Here is a 26548-nt window from a genome sequence, read left to right on the forward strand (position 1 = left end):
AAGTTTGGGGATGTGGGACTGGGGGAAGCCATGTGAATAGAAAGTCAGGGGTATTAACATTCCACTTTCATGTAATTAACAGATACTCTCAAATGTTGATAGAACATTGACTAGAGGTTAATAGTAATATTGTAGGACTGAAATGCAACTAATAGGAAAAAATGCCATTTGCTCTAAAATATTGGAACAGGTAGGGGAGAAACAAAGTAGGGAAGTACATAAAACATTGAAAACTCATTTTTCTTACTGGGGAAAATAGACATGATGTAAACTTGATAAATAATACATTGAAGCTTAAACATGCAACATAAAGTTATATCAAGGATTGGCTGCTCAAAATGACAAGCTGGTAAAAAATATACCATACTTTATTTTCTGTGGGTGTGTTATATATTATGGAATCATTCTTGTCAGAGAATTATGGTAAGAAATTTAAAAGAAAGTAACAAATATCAACATTTTCTGATTATAAATTTAAACTAGATACCTCTCTCCTCATACAAAATTCTCGAGTTTTGAGTGTTTATTGCTTTGCTCTTTTGAAATGAGCTTTGAATGATCTTTCCTTTTATGGACTAAGAGCATACTTTATTGCTGGCTAACTTGATGAACAAAGGAAACTTCAGTTGGGGGCCTGTATGTTTCACACTTTTGCAATCAAGAGCTTGGTCCATATTTATCATGCACCATCACTTTGGAGTTTACCAACCATATTACTGTTAACCCTGTGGTTTTGATGCTGAATTGGTGCTTATTTTATGAAGAGGAGACTATCATGTCCTTTTACCCAGTCACCACCCATTTCTCCTCTCTCCCAATTGACACTTGCTCTTCTTCCAGAAAGAAACACTTCCACCTTCCTCTGAGGCATTTTATCACCAAACAATCCTGATATTCTCTTTCCGGTGACATTTTCTCCCATGCCATTGGCAGGTAAGTGCTTGCAATTTGGAGTCCAGGAATGGAAGGGATCAATTAGAAAAAGAGCATCACTTCCCACTGGACTAAAGAATGGAAAAGAAATAATGGATAAGATAAAATTTGAAGCTAAGATGATATGATTATTCTCTAGAGTCATAATCTTGTCCATAAATTAAGTGGAATAGAAGAAGCTTTTAGGAGTACAGGATTTAATGACCATATTTCAGACTACCCTAGAGATTCAGACAGAAAATTGCTAAGAAGTAGAGCCATCTGGGTTTAGCCATGAGAAACTAAAATTTAAGGAAGTGTACTGTGGAAGGATTAAGTAAAACAATTGTTGGTGATTGAAATAAAATAGATAGGGTGCAGGCTCGTAATGGAGTGTTTCAGTTACTATATTAATAAAGTATAGTTGATCTGAAAGTTAATACTTAAAATCTCTGAAGATTTAAGTGTAAGTGATATGCATGATAGCAGAGAGTATACAAATAACAAAACATAAAAATAAAATCTTAAGTAATTTTGATCACTGATTTTACTAGAGCCATAACATATACATATATATATTTTTCTCTCTCTCTGCAATTATTCAGTAAAACTTTCAGTGTATTTGTTAAGATTTTTTAAGTCCTGACTGAACATATTTTAGATTTGAATGATCAAAATGCACCATGAGGGCTTCCCTGGTGGTGCAGTGGTTGAGAATCTGCCTGCCAATGCAGGAGACACGGGTTCGAGCCCTGATCTGGGAAGATCCCACATGCTGTGGAGCAACTGGGCCCGTGAGCCACAGCTACTGAGCCTGCGCGTCTGGAGCCTGTGCTCCACAACAAGAGAGGCCGCAATAGTGAGAGGCCCACGCACCGCGATGAAGAGTGGCCCCTGCTTGCCACAGTTAGAGAAAGCCCTCGCACAGAGACGAAGACCCAACACAGCCAAAAATAAATAAATAAATTAATTAATTAAATTTAAAAAAAAAAGCACCATGATATGGTTTTGACAGAACAAACCTACTAAAGGATGATTAAAATTTCAAATAAAAAAATATGAAACATACAGTAGTGAAACCATATTCTATTAATGTATGTGACTCCCATTTTACAATCAGCTCAAAAGGATGACTTACTTACTATTTTAAAATCTACTGAAAGTACGACTGTCGAATCTGAGGAAAAGTTATGTCATACTTACGTATGACATATCCACAGAGACACTAAATGGATAGTTATGAAAGTGACATTAGGGTTGTGTTATTGTATTTTCCTACTAGGTTAGAGTTGCAAAATCTCTACTGAAATATGACACCATATTTGAAATATATGTCTAGTTAAATCATTTTGAGGAAAATTCTTCACCATTGCTTTTCAACAGCCACAAAAAATACCTTTCTTTTTAATCCTCAAGTTTTACACAAATGTTGAAAGAAACATTCCACTATGAGTGACCTTAATGCATTTTTGACAAAGGAAGCTCCAGGAGCAGCTTGTTTATACTTTTACATTATAAATGGAGTATCACTAAGTATCTGAAAAGATCAACTGAAATGTCTGGAATATACAGTTTGGCAGATGTGCTTTCTTGTGCTGGATAATTATGTTGTTTGAAAAATCAGAATGAATGAATACTTTTTCTTTGAAAGTCAAAGAGTGTGGTAGAATGGGGATTTACACATGAAAAATAATCAGTAGCTAATACACACAGAAACACACACACACACCACCACCACTACCACCAAATTAACCTAACATGTACCAAGAAGTAAATTTCTTCACATCAGAAGTGTTTTTTTCTTTTATTTGTAAGAATTATAATAAAACAACTTTAATGCCTCAGAATCAGTAGCATGCTGGAGAAAACTTAAAAACTGTCTCTTCAAAAAGTTATCATATATTGATCATTATGTATATTTCTGATATAAATGATGTGCAGCACACAATTTCTATATGATAAAATATGCAATAGTTTATATTGTGAATTCCATTTTGTTAATTGTCTCTCATAGAAGACTTTGATTAATTTTTGCCAAATGCTTTCATCCGTAACAAAATTATGGTTGCAATTTATGAATGAGTGTAGTCCCAACATGAACCTTGGTTGATTTTTTTTAACATTAAAGGGTAAGACAAAAGGAAACGATGATACATGTTTGTCTCCACTTGTTTTCAGTGATGTCAGCCACTTCTTTTTGAACTGGTTAATGCATAGTTTTCAAAAATTAGAAGAATAGCTTCTCAATTTTTTTGTGCTATTCCCATTCTAACAGGTACAAATATGATGCATTTTAAGTTAAATTTGTCTATTAATATTTTACCATTACTTTCTTAAGTCTAGACAAGACATAAAACTATAAATAATATCCCAATTGATAGATTTTGTCTATCCCTGTGTGTAAAGACTCTTACTCTGGACAATGGAGGCTACCAATTAGGTGTCATTAAACATACAGAAGGAAAGAAATGTGCCATAGAACACTATTATGTAATATTTATACCTTGCAGACACATGGATGTAAATAACCTTAAGAGCATAGAAATTAGTAAAATTAGTTAAATAATTAGAAATTGATTTTTTTAGTATTTATTACCTCTGTTCTTGTATCATTTATTTAATTTTAAACTATATAATTTACTTCTTAATAATGGCTATATTTAACAACTGACTCATGAAATTCCTGAAAATTTAATGATTGGCCCTGTTGGTCAGAGCCAGTGCCAGAACCCCACTGGTCTGCAATGTGATTATTTATTTATTTATTTATTTATGGTGGAGAATTCAGGTACTCCTGCTGGTAACCAGAAAAAAGCAAATGATGACTGAGATCTGTACATATATAGTTCAGGAAATTTGTTACTATTGGCAGCCCACATCTATTCAAGGCTGAGTCAGCATCATATATATATATATATATGAGATACTATTATATTGTGTTTTTTTTTAAGATTCTTTGGCTGTTAATCTCCATATTTCAGAAGAGTGTGCTCATGAGCTGCACATGCTGTCCTTAAGACTGAATCATTATTTAATTAGTAATTTATAAATAATAATGTCTTATAAAATAATGAAGTGTATTCCAATCAATGACTCTTATATTCAATGGGGAAAAAAAAGTGTATACTACCTCCTTTGTTTTATTTGCACTTTTCACACATTTCTTTTCAGTTTCTTCCAGTGCCTCTGTGCTGCTCTACTTCATCTCAGATGTGTCCACAGTGGTCCCCAATTAAGGAGAGACTTTTGCTGCTAGAAAAGAAAACTTTTTCCTTTTTATTTTTTTCCTGGGTTCTGCTTTCTTGGCATTTAAGGAATTTTCACCAACTGTATTCACCAGTCTGCAGCTACTATACAGTATTTAGTAAAGTTGAATCTGCTGCTATGTGAATTCACTATTATCAGCAACTTATACCTCATTAAGAATGTGCATGAGATGGCCCTCTAACCTATTTTTGGTGTACGTTTTGGAAGTTTTCATTTTCCCTCTCTATTTCTCTCTCTCTCTCTTTTGATTTTATGTTAAATGACAAAATGGGAAAATTTGTATCTAGGATGAGACAGTTTTTCTACTGCCAAATTGAAACCTCGAAGTGTTTAATTGTATATATTTGCATATATTATTAGTTTATAATATTATACTTATTATTTTATTACTTTTACTTTCTTTGTGTCTTTGTATAGCTTTCCCAACCAATGTCTTAACCTGCTTGCTTAAATTGTTTATTTTCAATCGTTCTTCAGTTTTAATGAATGAATGAACACATAAATTTGTATTTCCATTTTCATCCCATAAATTATTATATGTAATTTTAAATTTTTATTTATTGATAAATGTTTTATAATTTCCATTATAATTTCTCTTCTACTCATGAGGTATTAAGATTATACTTTATAAGTTCTACATGTGAAGATTTAAAAAATGTGATAGTCACTTATTTTTAATAGATAGAGACAAATCATTTTTCTTTTATTATGAGTATTCATATATTTTTACATATTTCTGCCATCTTATTTTGAGTTTTCTCTTTGGTCTGTTTTGTCTTTACTTCTTTGTTTTCCCTCTTGTCCTGACATGTTGAATCTATAGAAAATGTAGAAAATATAGAAAATTCAAGCCTCCTTCTTATACTGATTTGGAAGGCTTAGATGTCATTTCCTTTATACCTATACATTTCATTTTGTGGTTTAGATCAAAAACTTGAGTAAATATTATACTCATTATTAGACAATTATGTTTGTGTTTACAACATAAATGACAAAGCTCTCCATATTTTTTATTGACACATATGTACTCAATTTAACTAATTTTGTGTATTGCCCTTCAAATTACTACATTGCTCTCCACAACTTCTGACCTAATTAAAAAGTCTACATTTCTTCCTTTGTTCACATTTAAGGAAATATTTAGTAATTCCCAATTTTGCTATTTTAGTTATTGTAATGGCTTTAAAGTTTTGCATTTATAGACATAGAACATAAACAGGAACATATACACTTTGTATTTGCATCAATCTGATTACTAGAGAGGTTTTACTTTCTTTATATATAGATATAATACTTTTTATTCACTTGGAATACCCCTTCTGTCACATGCATATTCATTCATAAATTTCATCTATTTTCAAAACAATATCCATTTATGTTGTTGATGGTGATGATGTTGATGATAGGTTTTAGGATTCTTGTGTGTATTCTACCACGTTTCCTATGGAATATTTAAATATGAATAAAAACTATGACACCTGTGTATTCTTTCAGTCTATAATCCCTTTCTTTTATTCTAAACCCTGATTTTCCTTAATTTCAAGAAATACATTGAGAATTTCCTCTTGTTTAGGTTTCTGGATTTATTTTTAGAAGTTATTCTGAAATATATTATTTTTGTGATATATAGTTTTGGCCCTCATACTTGATATTTTAATCCACTTTAGTGCACCTTTGCATTTGGTCTAAAGTAAGGATATGTTCTACATTTCTCTACCTATCTATATTTTCCCAAAACACCTATTAACAATGCATAATTTCTCCACAAGTTTCTTGCTTCCAAATTTGTTTCCAAGCTCTTTCCTTAGTTTAGTTGATTCATATGTTCTACAACATTAAATGAGCTCTCCCCACTTTATTATTCTTGGCCAAAGTTATATAATTCTTATTTGAAATTCTACAAATTTATAACTTTTAGAATCAGTCTGAAACCATATAATAGGGATTTTAATTGGAATTGTACTATATTTGTTATTACTTTTGAGGTATATAATATTTTATAATATTATACCATTCTGCCATTGACAAAACAGATATATTCATTTATTTCCATCATTTATATTTTTTCTAATTGAAATATAATATTTTCTATAAAACTAAGAAACTTTATTATAAGATCAATTCCTAAACACTAAACAGTGATTATTTCTATTGTGAATAGATTATTTTTGTTATATTTTTCCATTATATTTGTTACCGTGATAGAAAAATGTTACTATTTTATTGAGAATATATATATATATGCATGTGTGTATATGTATATATATATATATATATATGTATCTCAACTATGTTGAGCTTTTTTATTAACAAAATGTTTTGGTTAATTTATTTCTGTGTACAGCATCTGCAAAGAAAAATAGGTTTATCTACCCTGTTACAAAATTTGTCTCTCTTGTTTCTGTTTAATTTTATTGCATTGATTATACTCTCTCATACAGTACTAAACAATAACAGTAATAACAGCTATTCATGTCTTACTACTGAATTCTAAATAAAGTGAATCTAAACTTTTCCCATTATGTATATATATGTGTGTATATACATATATATTATTTAAAATCTATTCAGTGGATACTCTTTATAAGTGAGCAAGTTCCTATCTATCTCTATATAAGTGAGATTTGTCATAGAAAATATATTGAGCATCATCAAATTATATCTTAACAGAGAGTTATGTGATTGTTTGTCTTCTTTAGTATTTTAATACTGTAAAGTAACATCTGTAGACTTAAGGATGTTAAACTATCACTATGTGCCTGGGATTAAACATACATGTCACAGTGTAATGTCAGTTTAGTATTTATTATTCTTTTGGTAATTTTGTTTTCTTTTGATTGTTTTTAAGGTTTTTGTTTTAAATTTTGTGTTCTGTAGTTTTACCCCAAAAGGTCATAGTTGGATTCATATGTTTTTACATCTTCTGTGTAATTCTGGCTATTTGTGTCTTTCATAATAAATTATAGAAATTATCTAAGTATTGATTTTCCTCTCTTCCCAGTATTTTCTCTTTCTATAAACAAAACATGTATCAAAATTTTTCACTCTATCCCCGATGAATCTTATTTTCATCTTTCCTACATTCTATTTACGTCTATCTGTAATATTTTATGTGTAATTTCCTCAGATCTATCTCGTCATATTAAAGTTTCTATTCAGATATGTTTAATCAATTAAATAACTCCATTGAAGTCTAGTTAAAAGCATTATTATTTTTTATTAATAAAAGTTACATTTGTTTCTCTTTCATAGTTCCTGGTCATTTTGATAGTCTAGTGTTCATTTGTCTTATCTTCAATAAATTCTATCTGTATTTATACTTATTATGTATTTTGACATTTGTGATGCCTATTCCTTCTAATTTTCTGTAGCCTATTTTGTTTGTAATTCTCTTTTATGTTTATGGAATCATATTTTTGGAGCTTTTTCTATAAGGATTGTTTGAGGCTTCTTGTCCCCTCCCACCATGCATCACACACTCAATTTCCCCTTTTGTTAACAAAATAAATTATCATGGTATACTTGATATAATTAATGAACCAACCCTGACACATTATCAGCTGAAGATTGTAATTTATTTACATATCCTTAGTATTTACCTAATGTCTTTTTTCTGTCTAGAATCCCATCCTATGTACCACAGCACATTATTCACTATTTCCCTTAGCCTCCTATTGCTTGTGACAGCTTCACAGACTTTCCTTGTTTTTGATGGCCTTGACAGCTTTGAGCCTTACTGACCAGATATTTTACTGAATGACCCTCAATTTGAATGTATCTGATGTTTTATAGTGATTCTACTGGTGTTTTGAGTTTGCAGGTGAATGACCACAAAGGCAAAGTGCTATTTTCATCATATCCTATTAAGTTTAATATTACATACTGCTTAATATTACTTATTACTGCTGATATTGACCTTAATCATGGCAGAAATAGTGTTTGTAATGTTTCTCCATTGTAAAGTTACTCTTTTCCTTCCCCGTTTTATTCTGTGCTCTTAGTCACTGTTCATAGTGGGGAGTTAAGTTCCCCTCTCATTAAAGGTGGAATATCTACATAAATTGTTTGGAATTCATCTGAAGATGAGACTTGAATCTTTTCCCTATTTATTTATTTATTCATTCATTCATTTATTCAATTATTTATATCAGTAGGGACTCATGGAATTTATTTTATATTTTGGGTTATAATAAAATGCAATACAATACTTAATTTGTTGCTCAATTTATTCCAGCTTTATCTATTTTTTTTTTTAAGAATTTGCATTTTTTTTTTTTTTTAATAAATTTATTTATTTATTTATTTATTTTTGACTGTGTTAGGTCTTTGTTTCTGTGCAAGGGCTTTCTCTAGTTGTGGCGAGCAGGGACCACTCTTCATCGCAGTGTGCAGGCCTTTCACTGTCGTGGCCTCTCTTGTTGCGGAGCACAGGCTCCAGACGTGCAGGCTCAGTAGTTGTGGCTCACGGGCCTAGTTGCTCCGCGGCATGTGGGATCTTCCCATACCAGGGCTCAAACCCGTGTCCCCTGCATTGGCAGGCAGACTCTCAACCACTGCGCCACCAGGGAAGCCCTCCAGCTTTATCTATTGGTAGGTTTTCATCTGGCTTCTTTGTCCCCTTGACATAACTCCTTCATTGGGTAGGGGGGGAGTGTGTATTTGTGTTTTGAGCACTTCCTTAGTTTCTGGAACTACAAAGTTCATCTTCTTTATTTTCTGTACCAAGCTTAGAATCAGCTACTTCTAGTTTATTTTATGGAGAATATTATTGGAAGCCAAAGGAGTGTTGTTACTACTACAGTGTCATTGCTTCCAGTGTGACCAACAAAGTAAAAATATATGTGTATACACCAACACACTTGTTAACATGTAACTACACATGTTTATTTATGTCTCCAACTCTGTCTATATTACACTATGTGAGTTCATCTTAATGTCTCTAACTCTAATCTGTCATCACACAAATCATTCTAGCCTCTTTCCTTTGATATCTCCTTCCCTTGATTATCTGATTATCTATAAATTCCCACTCCAGAAAACTGCACACCACCCACCATCCTTTAACTTAAAATTCATGTCCAATATACAAATATAGTATCAGAATTATTAACTATTATTCCTGTGCAACACAACTTTATCAACTAGAATATAGTGTTTGTGTCAAGTTATTTGCCATTAGTCTTACAGACTCCACTCATTTCCAAAGTCACTTAAGCCAGCACCTATTTTCCCTACTCCCTTCAGTTTACATTTGGAATATTGTTGAATTTTATTCACATTTTGTATTACATCTTGTGATCCTCCAACTTCTTAAAATGATAATTTTAATTGAAATCATTGATTCACTGTTTTTAATGTAATGATATAGGTTCATGTACCCGCTATTAGAATATATTGCACAATAGTTTCATCTCTAAGAACTCATGAATTTTTATTTATTCATGATTTATAATCAATTACTTTGTTTTCTTTTGGTCAAGAATCTTGGTTCATTTTTGTGGGGAATGGCATTTTGTTACCAATCACACTCTAGATTATGGTTTTTTCCATGATTTTAATTCCAAAATCATTGACTGCTATCACCTTCATCATTCAGTAAATAGCTGTTCAGTATCAGATACCAGAATGCAGCTGCAATCAAAGTTGTTAATCACCTCCTTAAAACAGGGAAATTATTTTAGATTATTGAGGTGGATCCAATAATCACATGAGTTCTTTAAAAATAGAAGAGAAAGTCAGAAGGGAGAAGTCAGATATAGATAGACTTTGGAGTAGGTCAGAGCAATGTAATGTGAGAATTCAACAAGCCATCATTGACTTTGAAGATGGAGGAAGGGGAGCACAAGCAAAGGAATTTAACAGCCTAAATGTCAGAAACGGTGCTGAGGTGACAGCCAGCAAAAACTGTGGGGACCTTAGTCCTCAATTTAAGGGAATTAAATTCTGGCAACAATCCAAATGACTAGGAAATGAATTGTCCCCTAAAGCCTCTAGAAAAGAGCACAGACCCACCTGCATATTGATTTTAGTACAAGACTTACTAAATTTCTGATCAACAGAACTGTAAAATAATATATTTAGCATTTTAAGCCACTAAATTTGTAGAATTTGTTAGAGAAGCAATAGAAAACTATTTCAGTTATGGAGAATTTTAGCCACAATATTATTTAAATGTTTTGAAGTAACAGATGTAATTCCTACAACCAATGTTCAGATATTTTGCAGTGTATTTGTTTACTATGTATTCTTTCATCTCACTTATTCCCTGTGTTCGCATTTTCTTATTGGTGAAGTAAATCTTCTAACATTTCTTTCATGAAGTCCGTTGGTTGTAAGCTATCAGAAAGAAGGTTGTACCTGCTCAGTTGTACTACAATTTTGCTGTTTTTCCTTCAGCAATTTGAAGCTATTATTTTATTGTCTACTTTGTTTTCTTTAGATAATCTATATTTCCTCTTTAGAAATTTTAATAATTCTTTTTTTTATCCTTGATGGCTTGTAATTTCACTAGATATGGTTAGGTGAAGATTTAGTTTTATTTTCCTTGCTTTTTACTTAGTGTGTACTTTCCAGCTAAAAACTCATGATTATGATAGAGGGAAAAACTCAGCTTCTCTTTATTTAAATATAAGGTGTCGAGAGAGGACTTTCAAGATGGCAGAGGAGTAAGATGTGGATATCACCTTCCTCCCCACAAATACATCAAAAATACATCTACAAGTGGAGCAACTCCTACAGAACACCTATTGAATGCTGGCAGAAGGCCTCAGACTTCCATAAAGGCAAGAAAAGCTCCAGATACCAGGGTAGGACAAAAGAAAAAAGGAAGACAAAGGAATTGGGATGGGACCTGTACCTCTGGGAGGGAACTGTGAAGGAGGAACAATTTTCACACACTAGGAAGTCCCCTTACTGTGGGGGACGAGGGGGACGAGGGGGAGCTTCGGAGCCTCAGAGGATAGTGTAGCAACAGGGGTGTGGAGGGCAAAGTGGAGACTCCCACACAGAGGATCAGTGCAGACCAGCACTCACTAGGCTGAGAGGCTTGTCTGCTTACCCACCAGGGGGCGTGGAGGCTGGGAGCTGAGGCTAGGGCTTCGTAGCTCAGACCCCAGGGAGAGGACTGTGGTTGGCTGTGTGAAGACAGCCTGAAGGGGGCTAGTGCACCACAGTTAGCTGGAAGGGAGTCAGGAAAACGTCTGGACCTGCCAGAGAGGCAAGAGACCATTGTTTCAAGGTGTGCAAGGAGAGAGGCTTTCTGCTCCATGTGCTCACAGATGGCAGAGCATCGCCTAAGCAAACTCCAGAGAAGGGCATGAGCTCTGGCTATCATCTCAGACCCCAGAGGTGGGCACGGACCACTACCACTGCTGCTATTGCCACCAAGGGTCCTGTCTGGAAGCAGAGGCCACTACCAACACCCTCCCAGGAGCCTGTGGAGCATGCCACTGCCACGGTACTGTGATCCAGGGCCAACTTCCCTGGGAGAACACATGGCATACCTCAGACTGTTACAACTTCATGCCAACCTCTGCCACCGCAGACACTCCCTGCATCCCAAACGTGACTACCATATCCCTCCCTCTCACTGGCCTGAGTGAGCAAGAGAGCCCTAATCAGCTGCTGCTTTCATCCCCTCTTGTCTGGATGGGGAACAGGCACCTAAGGGCTGCCTACATGCAGAGGTGGAGCCAAAACCAAATTTGAATCCTAGGAGCTGTGTGAACAAAGAAGAGAAAGGGAAATCACTCTGTGCAGTCTCATGAGAGTGGATTAAATTCCCACAATTGGCTTGGTAAACCTGCATCTGTGGAATACCTGAATAGACAATGACTGCTCCCAAAATTAAGGATGTGGACTTTGGGGGCAACTGTGGACCTGGGGTTTGCTTTTTGCATTTGAGTTATTTCTGGTTTTATGTTTATTTTAGTTTAGTTTTTATTGTTTGTTTACAGTTGTGGATTTGGTTATTGGTTTGTTTGCTCTCTTCCTTTGTTTTTCTTTTGTTTCAATTTTTCTCTTTTTGTGAGTGCATACGTTTATGTTTCTTTGTGTGACTTTGTCTGTTTAGTTTTGCTTTTACCATTTGTCTTGAGGATCTGTCTGTTTACTTTTGTGTGTGTGTGTGTGAGTGTGTGTGTGTATGTTTTTGTGAGTGATTTTGTCTGTTTAGTTTTGCTTTTAACATTTGTTTTGGGGTTCTGTCTGTTCATTTATTTTTCTACCTTTTCTTCTGTGCCATGTGGCTGTCAGGGTCTTGATCCTCTGGCTGAGTGTTGGGCATGAGCCTCCAAGGTGAAAGAGCTGACTCCAGGATGTTGGACCACCAGAGACATCCGGCCCCATGTAATATTAATTGGTGAAAGGTCTCCCAGAGATATCCTTCTCAACACTAAAACCCAGTTCCACCAAAAAACCACCAAGTGGAAGTGCTGGGCGCCCCATGACAAACAACTAACAAGGCAGGAACACAATCCCACCCATTAGCAGACAGGCTGCCTAAAGTCATACTAAGTTCACAGACAGCCCAAAACACACCACTGGACACAGCCCTGCCCATCAGAAGGACAAGATCCATCCCCACTCACCAGACCACAGGCACCAGTCCCCCCCCTACAAGGAAGACTACACAAGCCACTGAACCAACCTCACCCACTGGGGGCAGACACCAGAAATAAGAGGAACTATGAACATGCAGCCTGTAAAAAGGAGACACCAAACAGTAAGTTAAACAAAAAGAAGACAGAGAACTATGCAACAGATGAAGGAGCAAGGTAAACACCCATTAGAACAAACAAATGAAAAGGAAACAGGCAGTCTACCTCAAAAAGAAATCAGAGTAATGATAGTAAAGATGATCCAAAGTCTCAGAGATAGACTGGAGAAAATATAAGAAACGTTGAACAAGGACTTAGAAAAAATAAAGAGCAAACCAACAATGATGAACAACAGAATAAATGAAATTAAAAATACTCTAGAAGGAATCAAGAACAGAATAACTGAGGCAGAAGAATGGATAAGTGACCTGGAAGATAGAATAGTGGAAATAACAGCCACAGAGCAGAATAAAGAAAAGAGAATGAAAAGAATTGAGGACAGTCACAGAAGCCTCTGGGACAATGTTAAATGCACCAACATTTGAATTATATGGGTCCAAAGAAGAAGAGAAAAAGAAAGGGACTGAGAGAATATTTGAAGAGATTATAGTTGAATACTTCCTTAACATGGGAAAGGAAATAGGCAATCAAGTCCGGGAAGCACTGAGAGTCCCATACAGGATAAACCCAAGAAGAAATATGCCAAGACACATATTAATCAAGCTTTAAAAAATTAAATACACAGAAAAAATATTAAAAGCAGCAGGGGAAAAACAACAAATAGCATACAAGGGAATCCCCTTAAGGTTAACAACGATTCTTTCAGCAAAATCTCTGCAAGCCAAAAGAAAGTGGCAGGACATATTTAAAATGATGAAAGGGAAAAACCTACAACCAAGATTACTCTACCCAGCAAGGATCTCATTCAGATTTGATGGAGAAATTAAAAACTATACACACAAGCAAAAGTTAAGAGAATTCAGTACCACTAAACCAGTTTTACAACAAATACTAAAGGAACTTCTCTAGTCTGGAAAAAAAAGAGAAGGAAAAGACCCACAAAAACAAACACAAAACAATTAAAAATATGGTAATAGGAACTTACTATAGATAATTACCTTAAATGTAAATGGATTAAATGTTCCAACCAAAAGATCCAAACTGGTTGAATGGATATCAAAACAAGACCCATATATATGCTATCTCCAAGAGACCCACTTCAGACCTAGGGACACATACAAACTGAAAGTGAGGGGATGGAAAAAGATATTCCATGCAAATGGAAATGAAAGGAAAACTGGAGTAGCAACACTCATATCAGACAAAATATACTTTAAAATAAAGACCATTACAAGAGACCAAGAAGGACACTACTTAATGATCAAGGGATCAACCCAAGAAGAATATATAACAGTTGTAAGAATATATGCACTTAACATAGGAGCACCTCAATATATAAGGAAAATGCTAACAGCCACAATAGGGGTAAATGACAGTAACACAATAATAGTAGGGGACTTTAACATCCCACTTACACCAATGGGCAGATCATTCAAAATGAAAATTAATGAGGAAACACAAGCTTTAAATGACACATTAGACCAGATGGACTTAATTGATAGTTATAGTACATTCCATTCAAAAACAACAGAATGCACTTTGTTCTCAAGTGCACATGGAACATTCTCCAGCATAGATCATATATTGGGTCACAAATCAAGCCTCAGTAAGTTTAAGAAGTTGAAGTTGTATCAAGTATTTTTTCCAACAACAATGCTATGAGACTAGATATCAATTACAGGAAAAAAAATTATAAAAAATACAAACACATGGAGGCTAAACAATATACTACTAAATAACCAAGAGATCACTGAAAAAATCAAAGAGAAAATCAAAAAATACCTAGAAACAAATGACAGTGAAAAAATGAAGACCCAGGGGAGACCTTCTAGATGGTGATAGAGTAAGATGTGGAGATGATCTTCCTCCCCACAAATACATCAGAAATACATCTATATGTGGAACAACTCCTACAGAACACCTACTGAATGCTGGCAGAAGACCTCAGACTTTCCAAAAGGCAAGAAACTCTGCACATACCTGGTTGGGCAAAAGAAAAAAGAAAAAACGTAGACAAAAGAATAGGGATGGGACCTCTACCTCTGGGAGGGAGCTGTGAAGGAGGAAGTTTCCACACACTAGGAAACCCCTGCACTGGCAGAGACAGTGGGTGGGTGGGGGGTGGGAAGCCATGGAGCTACAGAGGAGAGTGCAGAAACAGGGGTGCAGAGGGCAAAGCAGAGAGATTCCTGCACAAAGGATCAGTGCTGACCAGCACTCACCAGCCTGATAGGATTTTCTGCTCACCTGCCGGGGCTGGTAGGGGCTGGGAGCTGAGGCTCCAGCTTTGGAGGTCAGATCCCAGGGAGAACACTGAGGTTGGATGCATGAACAAAGCCTAAAGGGGGATAGTGTGCCACAGCTAGCTGGGAGGGAGTTCTGGAAAAATTCTGGAACTGCCTAAGAGGCAAGAGACCATTGTTTCTGGGTGCCTGAGGAGAGGGAATTCAGAGCACTGCCTAAATGAGTTCCAGAGATGGGCGTGAGACACAGCTATCAATGTGGACACTAGAGATGGGCATGAAATGCTAAGGCTGCTGCTACAGCCACCAAGAATCCTGTGTGCAAGCACAGGCCTCTATCCACATCTCTCCTCCTGGGAGCCTGTGCAGCCCGCCACTGCCAGGGTGCCATGATCCAGGGACAACTTCCCCAGGAGAACACATGGTGCACCTCATGCTGTTACAATGCCACACTGGCCTCTGCTGCTGCAGGCTTGCCCTGCATACGATACCTCTTCCCCCCCACCCCCAGACCTGAGTGAGCCAGAGCACCTTAATCAGCTGCTACTTTAACCCCATCCTCTCTGAGAGAAGAACAGATGTCCTCAGGCGACCTACACGCAGAAGAGGGGCCAAATCCAAAGCTGAACCCCAGGAGCTGTGCAAATAGAGAAGAGAAAGGGAAATGTCTCCCAGCAGCCTCAGGAACAGAAGATTAAATCTCCACAATCAACTTGATGTATCCTGCATCTGTGGAATATCTGAATATAGAATGAATCATCCCAAAATAGAAGCGTTGGACTTTGGGAGCAACTGTAGACTTGGGGTTTGCTCTCTGCATCTAATTTGTTTCTGGTTTATGTTTATCGTAGTTTGGAATTCAAAGTTTATAATCATTGGTAGATTTGTTTATTGATTTGTTTGCTCTCTTCCTTTTTTTTATATACATATATATATATTTTTCCTTTTTTTCTTTTTGAGAGTGTGTATGTGTGTGCTTCTTTGTGTGATTTTGTCTGTATACCTTTGCTTTTACCATTTGTGCTATGGTTCCATCTGTCCTTTTTTTTTTTGTTTTTTTAGCATTTGTTATCATTGTGGATTTGTTTTCTGGGTTAGGTGCTCTCTTCTTTCTTTCTTTCTTTTTTTTTCTTTGCTTTTTTAATACTTAAATTTTTTTTAATAATTTTTATTTTTTATTTTAAAACTTTATTTTATTTTTTCTTCTTTCTTTCTTTTTCTCACTTTTCTTCTGAGCCGTGTGGCTGACAGGGTCTTGGTGCTCCAGCCAGGTGCCAGGCCTGTGTTTCTGAGGTGGGAGAGCTGAGTTCAGGACATTGATCTACCAGACACCTCCCAGCTCCTCATAATATCAAACGGTGAAAGTTCTCCCAGAGATCTCCATCTCAACGTGAAAAACCAGCTCCACTGAATGACCAGCAAGCTACATTGCTGGACACCATATGCAAAACCACTAGAAAGACAGGAACACAACACCACCTATTAGAGAGAGGCTGCCTAAAATCATAATAATGATTGTCACAATGGTGTCACAGGCACCCCAAAACACACCACCAGAAGTGGTCCAGTCCACCAGAAAGACAAGATCCAGCCTCATCCACCAGAACACAGGCACCAGGCCCTCCACCAGGAAGCCTCACAACTCACTGAACCAACCTTAGCCAATGAGAGCAGACACCAAAAACAACTGGAACTATGAACCTGCAGCCTATGAAAAGGAGAACCCAAACACAGTAAGTTAAGCAAAATGAGAAGAGAGAGAAACACACAGCAGATGAAGGAGTAGGGTAAAAACCCATCAGACCAAAGAAATGAAGAGGAAATAGGCAGCCTACCTGAAAAAGAATTCAGAATAATGATAGTAAAGATGATCCAAAATCTTGTAAATAGAATGGAGAAAATACAAGAAACGTTTAACAAGACCTAGAAGAAATAAAGAGCAAACAAACAATGATGAACAACACAATAAATGAAACTAAAATTCTCGAGAAGGACTCAATAGCAGAATAAATGAAGCAGAAGAACGGATAAGTGACCTGGAAGATAAAATAGTGGAAATAACTACAACAGAGCAGAATAAAGGAAAAAGAATGAAAAGAATTGAGGACAGTCACAGAGGCCTCTGGGGCAATATTAAACGCAGCAACATTCGAATTATAGGGGTCCCAGAAGAAGAACAGAAAGAGAAAGGGATTGAGAAAATATTTGAAGAGATTATAGTTGAAAACTTCCCTAAAATGGGAAGGAAATAGTCAATCAAGTACAGGAAGTGCAGAGAGTCCCATTAAGGATAAATCCAAGGAGAAACACACCAAGACACATATAAATCAAACTATCAAAATTTAAATACAAAGAAAAAATATTAAAAGCAGCATGGGAAAAACAACAAATAACATATAAGGGAATCCCGATAAGGTTAACAGTTCATCTTTCAACAGGAACTCTGCAAGCCAGAAGGGGGCAGCAGGACATATTTAAAGTGAAGAAAGGGAAAAACTTCAACGAAGTTTACTCTACCCAGAAAGGATCTCATTCAGATTCTATGGAGAAATTAAAAATTTTACAGACAAGCAAAAGCTAAGAAAATTCAGCACCATCAAACCAGCTTCACAACAAATGCTAAAAGAACTTCTCTAGGCAGGAAACACAAGAGAAGGAAAAGACCTACAATAACAAACTCCAAACAATTAAGAAAATGGTAACAGGAACAAACATATCTATAATTACCTTAAATCTAAATGGATTAAATGCTCCAACCAAAAGACATAGACAGGCTGAATGGATACAGAACAAGATCCATATATATGTTGTCTACAAGAGGCCCACTACAGACCCAGGGACACATACAGCTGGAAAGTGAGGGGACGCAAAAAGCTATTCCATGCAAATGGAAATCAAAAGAAAGCTGGAGTAGAAATTCTCAAATCAGAAAAAATAGACTTTAAAATAAAGACTATTACAAGAGACAAAGAAGGACACTACATAATGATCAAGGGTTCAATCCAAGAAGAAGATATAACAATTGTAAATATTTATGCGCCCAACATAGGAGCACGTCAATACATAAGGCAAATGCGAAAGGCTATAAAAGGGGAAATCAACCGTAATACAATCATAGTAGGGGACTTTAACACCCCACTTTCACAAATGGACAGACCATCCAAAATGAAGATAAATGAGGAAACACAAGCTTTAAAAGAAACGTTAAATATGTTGGACCTAATTGATACTTATAAGACATGCATTTCAAAATAATGAGAATACACTTTCTTCTCAAGTGCTCATGGAATATTCTTCAGGATAGATCATATTTTGGGTCACAAATCAAGCCTTGGTAAATTTAAGAAAATTGAAACGTATCAAATATCATTTCCAACCACAGCACTATGAGACTAGATATCAAGTACAGGAAAAAAAAAAACTAAAAAAATAGAAACACATGGAGTCTAAACAATACACTACTAAATAACCAAGAAATCACTGAAGAAATCAAAGAGGAAATCAAAAAATACCTATAAACAAATGACAATGAAAAGTCGAACACCCAAAATTTATGGGTTGCAGCAAAAGCAGTTCTAAGAGGGAAGTTTATAGCAATACAATTCTACCTCAAGAAACAAGAAACATTGCAAATGAACAACCTGAACTTACACTTAAAGCAATTAGAGAAACAAGAACAAAAAAACCCAAAGTTAGCAGAAAGAAAGAAATCATAGAGGTCAGATCAGAAATAAATGAGAAAGAAATGAAGGAAACAGTTGCAAAGATCAATAAAACTAAAAGCTGGTTCTTTGAGAAGATAAGCAAAGTTGATAAACCATTAACCAGACCATCAAGAAAAGAATGGAGAAGACTCAACAGAATTAGAAATGAAAAAGGAAGAGTAACAACTGACCCTGCAGAAATACACAGGATCATGAGAGATTACTACAAGAAACTATATGCCAATAAAATAGACAACCTGGAAGAAATGGACAAATTCTTAGAAAAACACACCTTCTGAGATTGAACCAGGAAGAAATAGAAAATATAAATGGACCAATCACAAGCACTGAAAATGAGAGTGTGATCAAAAATCTTCCAACAAACAAAAGCCCAGGACCAGAGGGCTTCACAGAAGAATTCTATCAAACAGTTAGAGAACAGCTAATACCTATCCTTCTCAAACTCTTCCAAAATATAGCAGAGGGAGGAACACTCCCAAACTCATTCTACGAACCCACCATCACACTGATACCAAAATCACACAAAGAGGTCACAAGAAAAGAAACCTACAGGCCAATATCACAGATGAATATAGATGCAAAAATCCTCAACAAAATACTAGCAAACAGAATCCAACAGCACATTACAAGGATCCTACACCATTATCAAGTGGGGTTTATCCTGGGAATGCAAGGTTTCTTCAATATATGTAAATCAATCGATGTGATAAAGCATTTTAACAAATTGAAGGAGAAAAAACACATGATCATCTCAATAGATACAGAAAAAGCTTTTGATAAAATTCAACACCTATTTATAATAAAAACACTCCAGAATGTAGGCATAGAGGGAACTTACCTCAACATAATAAAGGTCATATATGAAAAACCCACAGCCAGCATCATTCTCAATGGATAAAAAAAACATTTCCTCTAAGAGCAGTAAGAAGACAAGGTTGTCCATTCTCACCACTCTTATTCAACATAGTTTTGGAAGTTTTACCCACAGCAATCAGAAAAGATAAAGAAATAAAACGAATCCAAACAGAAAAAGAAGAAGTAAAGCTGTCACTGTTTGCAGATGACAATATACTATACATAGAGAATCCTAAAGATGCTACCAGTAAACTGCTAGAGCTAATCAATGAATTTGGTAAAGTAGCACATACTAAATTAATGAACAGAAATCTCTTGCATTACTATACAATAATGATGCAAAATGAAAGAGGACATAAGAAACCATTGCAACAAAATGACTAAAATCTTAGGGATAAACCTAGCTAATGGGACAGAAGACCTGTATGCAGAAAACTATAAGATAATGATGAAAGAAATTAAAGATGATACAAACAGATGGAGAGATATACCATGTTCTTGGATTGGAAGAATCAACATTGTGAAAATGACTATACAACTCAAAGCAATCTACTGATTCAATGCAATCCTTATCAAATTACCCATGGCATTTTCACAGAATTAGAACAAAAAATTCAAAATTTGTATGGAAACAAAAAAAGACACTGAATAGCCAAAGCAATCTTGAGAAAGAAAAATGGAGCTGGAGAAATCAGGCTCCCTGATTTCAGACTATACTACCAAGCTACAGTAACCAAGACAGTATGGTACTGGCACAAAAACAGAAATATAGATCAATGGATAGGACAGAAAGCTCAGAGATAAACACATGCACATATGGTCACCTTATTTTTGATAAAGGAGGCAAAAATATACAATGGAAAAAAGACAGCCTCTTCAAGAAGTGGTGCTGGGAAAACTGGACAGCTACATGTAAAAGAATGAAATTAGAACACTCCCTAACACCATACACAAAAATAAACTCAAAATGGATTAAAGACCTAAATGTAAGGCCAGACACTATTGAACTCTTAGAGGAAAATATAGGCAGAACACTGTATGACATAAATCACAGCAAGATCCTTTTTGACCCACCTCCGAGAGAAATAGAAATAAAAACAAAAATAAACAAATGGGACCTAATGCAACTTAAAAGCTTTTGCACAGCAAAGAAAAACATAAACAAGATGAAAAGACAACTCTCAGAATGGGAAAAAATATTTGCAAATGAAACAACTGACAAAGGATTAATTTCCAGAATTTACAAGCAGCTCATGCAGCTCAATATCAAAGAAACAAACAACCCAATCCCAAAATGGGCAGAAGACCTAAATCGACATTTCTCCAAAGAAGATATACAGATTGCCAACAAACACATGAAAGGATGCTGAACATAACTAATCAGTAGAGAAATGCAAATCAAAATTGCAATGAATCAATGAGTCACCTCACACCAGCCAGAATGGCCATCATCAAAAAATCTAGAAACAATAAATGCTGGAGAGGGTGTGGAGGAAAGAGAACACTTTTGCTCTGTTGGTGGGAATGTAAATTGATACAGCCACTATGGAGAACAGTATGAAGGTTCCTTAAAAAACTAAAAATAGAACTACCATATGACCCAGCAATCCCACTACTGGTCATATACCCTGAGAAAACCATAATTCCAAAAGAGCCATGTACCACAATGTTCATTGCAGCTCTATTTACAATAGCCAGGACATGGAAGCAACCTAAGTAACCATCAACAGATAAATTGATTAAGATGATGTGGTACATATATACAATGGAATATTACTCAGTCATAAAAAGAAACAAAATTTCAATATTTGTATTGAGGTAATGGACCAAGAGTCTGTCATACAGTGTGAAGTAAGTCAGAAAGAGAAATACAAATACTGTATGGTAACACATATACATGGAATCTAAAAAAAAAAAAAAAAAAAAGAAAGGTTCTGAAGTTCCTAGGGGCAGGACAGGAATAAAGACGCAGCCATAGTGAATGGACTTAAGGACATGGGGAGTAGGAAGCGTAAGCTGGGATGAAGTGAGAGAGTGGCATGGACATATATACACTACCAAATGTAAAATATATAGCTAGTGGGAAGCAGCCTTATAGCACAGGGAGATCAGCTTGGTGATTTGTGACCACCTAGTGGGGTGGGATAGGGAGGGTGGGAGGGAGATGCAAGAGGGAGATATGGGGATATATTTATATGTATAGTTGATTCACTTTGTTGTAAAGCAGAAACTAACAAACCATTGTAAAGCAATTTTACTGCAATAAAGATGTTAAAAAAAAAAAAAAAATAGGACGACCCAAAACGTATGTGTTGAAACAAAAGTAGTTCTTAGAGGGAAGTTTATAGCATTGCAATCTTACCTCAGGAAAGAAGAAAAATCTGTAACAAACAACCTAACTTTACACTTAAAGCAATTAGAAAAGAAGAATGACAACAACAACAACAACAACAAAGACTAAAAGTTAGCAGAAGGAAAGAAATCATAAAGATCAGATCAGAAATAAATGAAATAGAAATGAAGAAAACAATAGCAAAGATCAATAAAACTAAAGACGGTTCTTTGTGAAGATAAAGAAGATTCATAAACCATTAGCCAAACTCATCAGGAAAAAAAGGGGGAAAACTCATACCAACAGAATTAGAAAAGAAAATGGAGAAGTAATAACTGACACTGCAGAAATACAAAGGATCAGGAGAGATTACTACAAGCAACTCTATGACAATAAAATGGACAACGTGGCAGAAATGGATAAATTCTTAGAAAAGTACAGCCTTCCAAGACTGAACCAGGAAGAAATAGAAAATATGAACAGACAACTCACAAGTATTGAAATTGAAAGTACGATTAAAAATCTTCCAACAAACAAAATCCCAGGACCAGACAGCTTCACAGGTGAATGCTATCAAACATTTAGAGAGACGATCTAACACCTATCCTTCTCAAACTCTTCTAAAATATAGCAGAGGGAGGAACACTCCCAAACTCATTCTATGAGCGACCATCACCCTGATACCAAAACGAGACAATGATGTCACAAAAAAAGAAATCTACAGCCTAATATCACTGATGAACATAGATGCAGAAATCTTCAACAAAATACTAGAAAACAAACTCTGATGGCGCATTAAAAGGATCATACAGAATGATCAAGTTGGTTTTATCCCAGGAATGCAAAGATTCTTGAATATTTGCAAATCAATCAGTGTGATACACCATATGAACAAATGGAAGAATAAAAACCATATGATCATCTCAAGAGATGCAGAAAAAAGCTTTTGAAAACATTCAACACCCATTTATGATGAAAACTCTCCAGAAAGTGGGCATAGAGGGAACCTACCTCAATATAATTAAGGCTACATATGACAAACCCACAGCTGACATCATTCTCAGTGCTGAAAACCTGAGACCTTTTCTTCTAAGATCAGGAAAAAGAAAAGGGTGTCCAATCTCACCACTGTTATTCAACACAGTTTTGAAAGTTTTAACCATGGGAATCAGAGAAGCAAAAGAAATAAAAGACTACAAATCGGAAAAGGAGAAATAAAGCTGTCACCGTTTGCAGATGACATGATATTATACATAGAGAATCCTAAAGATGCCACCAGAAAACTACTAGAGCAAATCAATGAATTTGGTAAAGTTGCAGGATACAAAATTAATGCACAGAAATCTCTTGCATTACTATACACTAACAATGAAAACTCAGAAAGAGAAATTAAGGAAATACCCCCCTTTTTCATTACAACAAAAAGAATAAAATACCTATTTACAGACCAACCTAAGGAGACAAATGACCGTTATGCAGAAACTATAAGACACTGATGTAAGAAATTAAAGATGATACAAACAGATGGAGAGATATACCATGTTCTTGGATTGGAAGAATAAATATTTTGAAAGTGACTATACTGACCAAAGCAATCTACAGATTCAGTGCAATCCCTAACAAACTACCAACGACATTTTTCACAGAACTAAAACAAAAAATTTCACAATTTATATGTAAACACAAAAGACCCCTAATAGCCAATGCAATATTGAGAAAGAAAAACGGAGCTGGTGGAATCAGGCTCCCAGACTTCAGACTATACTACAAACTACAGTAATCAAGAGAGTATGGTACTGGCAAAAAAACAGAAATATAGATCAATGGAACAAGATAGAAAGCCCATAGATACACCCACACACATATGGTCACCTTATCTTTGACACAGGAGACAAGAATATACGATGGAGAAAACACAGCCTCTTCAATAAGTGGTGCTGGGAAAACTGGACAGCTACATGTAAAAGAATTAAATTAGGGCACTGCTTAACACCATACACAAAAATAAAATCAAAGTGGATTAACAACCTACATGTAGGACCAGACACTATAAAACTCTTAAAGGAAAACATAGGCAGAACACTCTATGACATAAATCACAGTAAGATCCTTTTCGACCCTCTCCTAGAATAATGGAAATAAAAACAAAAATAAATAAATGGCACCGAATGGAACTTAAAAACTTTTGCACAGCAAAGGAAAACATAAACAAGACAAAAGAAGAACCCTCAGAATTGGAGAAAATATTTGCAAACAAAGCAACTGACAAAGGATTAATCGCCAAAATATACAAGCAGCACATGCAGCTCAGTATCAAAAATACAAACAACCGAATCCAAAACTGGGCAGAAGACCTCAATAGACATTTCTCCAAAGAAGATATACAGATTGGCAACAAAGACACGAAAAGATGCTCAACATCACCAATCATTAGAGAATTGCAGATCAAAATCACAATGCAGTATCACTTCACACCAGTCAGAATGGTCATCATCAAAAAATCTACAAACAATGAATGCTGGAGAAGGTGTACATAAAAGGGAACCCTCTTGCACCGTTGGTGGGAATGTAAGTTGATACAGCCATTATGGAGAACAGTATGGAGGTTCCTTAAAAAACTAAAAATAAAACTACCATATGACCCAACAATCCCACTACTGGGCCTATACCCTGAGAAAACCATAATTCAAAAAGTGACATGTACCACAATGTTCATTGCAGCACCATTTACAGTAGCCAGGACACCGAAGCAAACTAAATGTCCATCAACAGATGAATGGATAATTAAGATGTGGCAATATATACAATGGAATATTTCTCAGCCATAAGAAAAACTAAATTGGGTTATTTGTAGCGAGGTGTCATACAGCGTTTGTCATACAGAGTGAAGTAAGTCAGAAAGAGAAAAACAAATACCGTATGCTAATGCATATGTATGGAATCTAAAAAAATGGTAGTGATGAACCTAGTGGCAGGACAGGAATAAAGATGAAGATGAAGAGAATGGACTTGAGTACATGGTGGAGGGGGGGAAGGTGAAGCTGGGGTGAAGTGAGAGAGTAGCACTGAAATGTATACACTACCAAATGTAAAATAGATAGCTAGTAGGAAGCAACTGCATAGCACAGGGAGATCAGCTCGGTGTTTTGTGACCACCTAGAGAGGTGGGATAGGGAGGGTGGGAGGGAGGCTCAAGAAGGAGGGGGTATGGGGATATATGTATACATATAGATGATTCACTTTGTTTTACAGCAGAAAGTAACACAGCACTATAAAGCAATTATACTGCAATAAAGATGTAAAAAAAATTTTTTTTTTAAAAGACAGAGAAAGGGCTTCTCTGGTGGCACAGTGGTTGAGAATCTGCCTGCCAATGCAGGGGACACGGGTTTGAGCCCTGGTCTGGGAAGATCCCACATGCCATGGAGCAACTAGGCCCGTGAGCCACAAATACTGAGCCTGCGTGTCTGGAGCCTGTGCTCCACAACAAGAGAGGCCGCGATAGTGAGAGGCCCGTGCACCGCGATGAAGAGCGGTCCCTGCTTGCCGCAACTAGAGAAAGCCCTCGCACAGAAACAAAGACCCAACTCAGCTAAAAATAAAAATAAATAAATTAATTAAAAAAAAAAAAAGATTCCACATCTTCCCACAACGTTGGCTTTCCTTTAAAAAAAAAAAAAAAGACAGAGAAAGACGGTGGAAATGTTCCAAATTAAAGAAGGCTAAAGAGACATGATGATTAAATGCAGTACCTGACCCTAGACTGAATCCTGCATTGAAGGGGAGTAAAATCCTTTAAAGACATTATATATGGAGAGTAGATTAAAATATTGTGTCAATATAAACTTATCAGGTTGATAACTGTGATGTGGTTATGGATGAAAATATTCCTACTCCTAGGAAATATACACTAAACTACTTAGGGATAAAGGACCATGATGTGTATATAACTTACCCTCCAACAGTACAGAAAAAATTCCATGTAAGTAGATATGGTTATAGCTATATAGATAGATGGAACAAATGACAAAGCAAATGGGATAAATGTTAACAACAGGTAAATTTAGATAAAAGGAGGGTATATGTATGTTTGTACTACATTTATTTCTGCAACTTTTTGTAAGTTTGATATTATTTCAAATAAAAATTAATTAAAAATTAAAATAAATAAATAAATATAAGGTGTCTATCTTCTTTTAAAACATGTATGGGGAGACTTCCCTGGTCCTGCAGTGGTTGAGAATCTGCCTGCCAATGCAGGGGACATGGGTTCGATCCCTGGTCCAGGAAGATCCCACATGCCGTAGAGCAGCTAAGCCTGTGCACCACAACTACTGAGCCTGTGCTCTAGAGCCTGTGAGCCACAAATACTGAACCCACGTGTCACACTACTGAAGCTCGTGTGCCTAGTGCCACAACTACTGAAGCTCGTGCGCCTAGAGCCCATGCTCCACAACAAGAGAAGCCACTGTAATGAGAAGCCCATGCACCACAGCG

Source organism: Balaenoptera physalus (assembly GCF_965194825.1).
Source record: "Balaenoptera physalus genome assembly, chromosome: 18".
NCBI classification, from domain to species: Eukaryota; Metazoa; Chordata; class Mammalia; order Artiodactyla; family Balaenopteridae; genus Balaenoptera; species Balaenoptera physalus.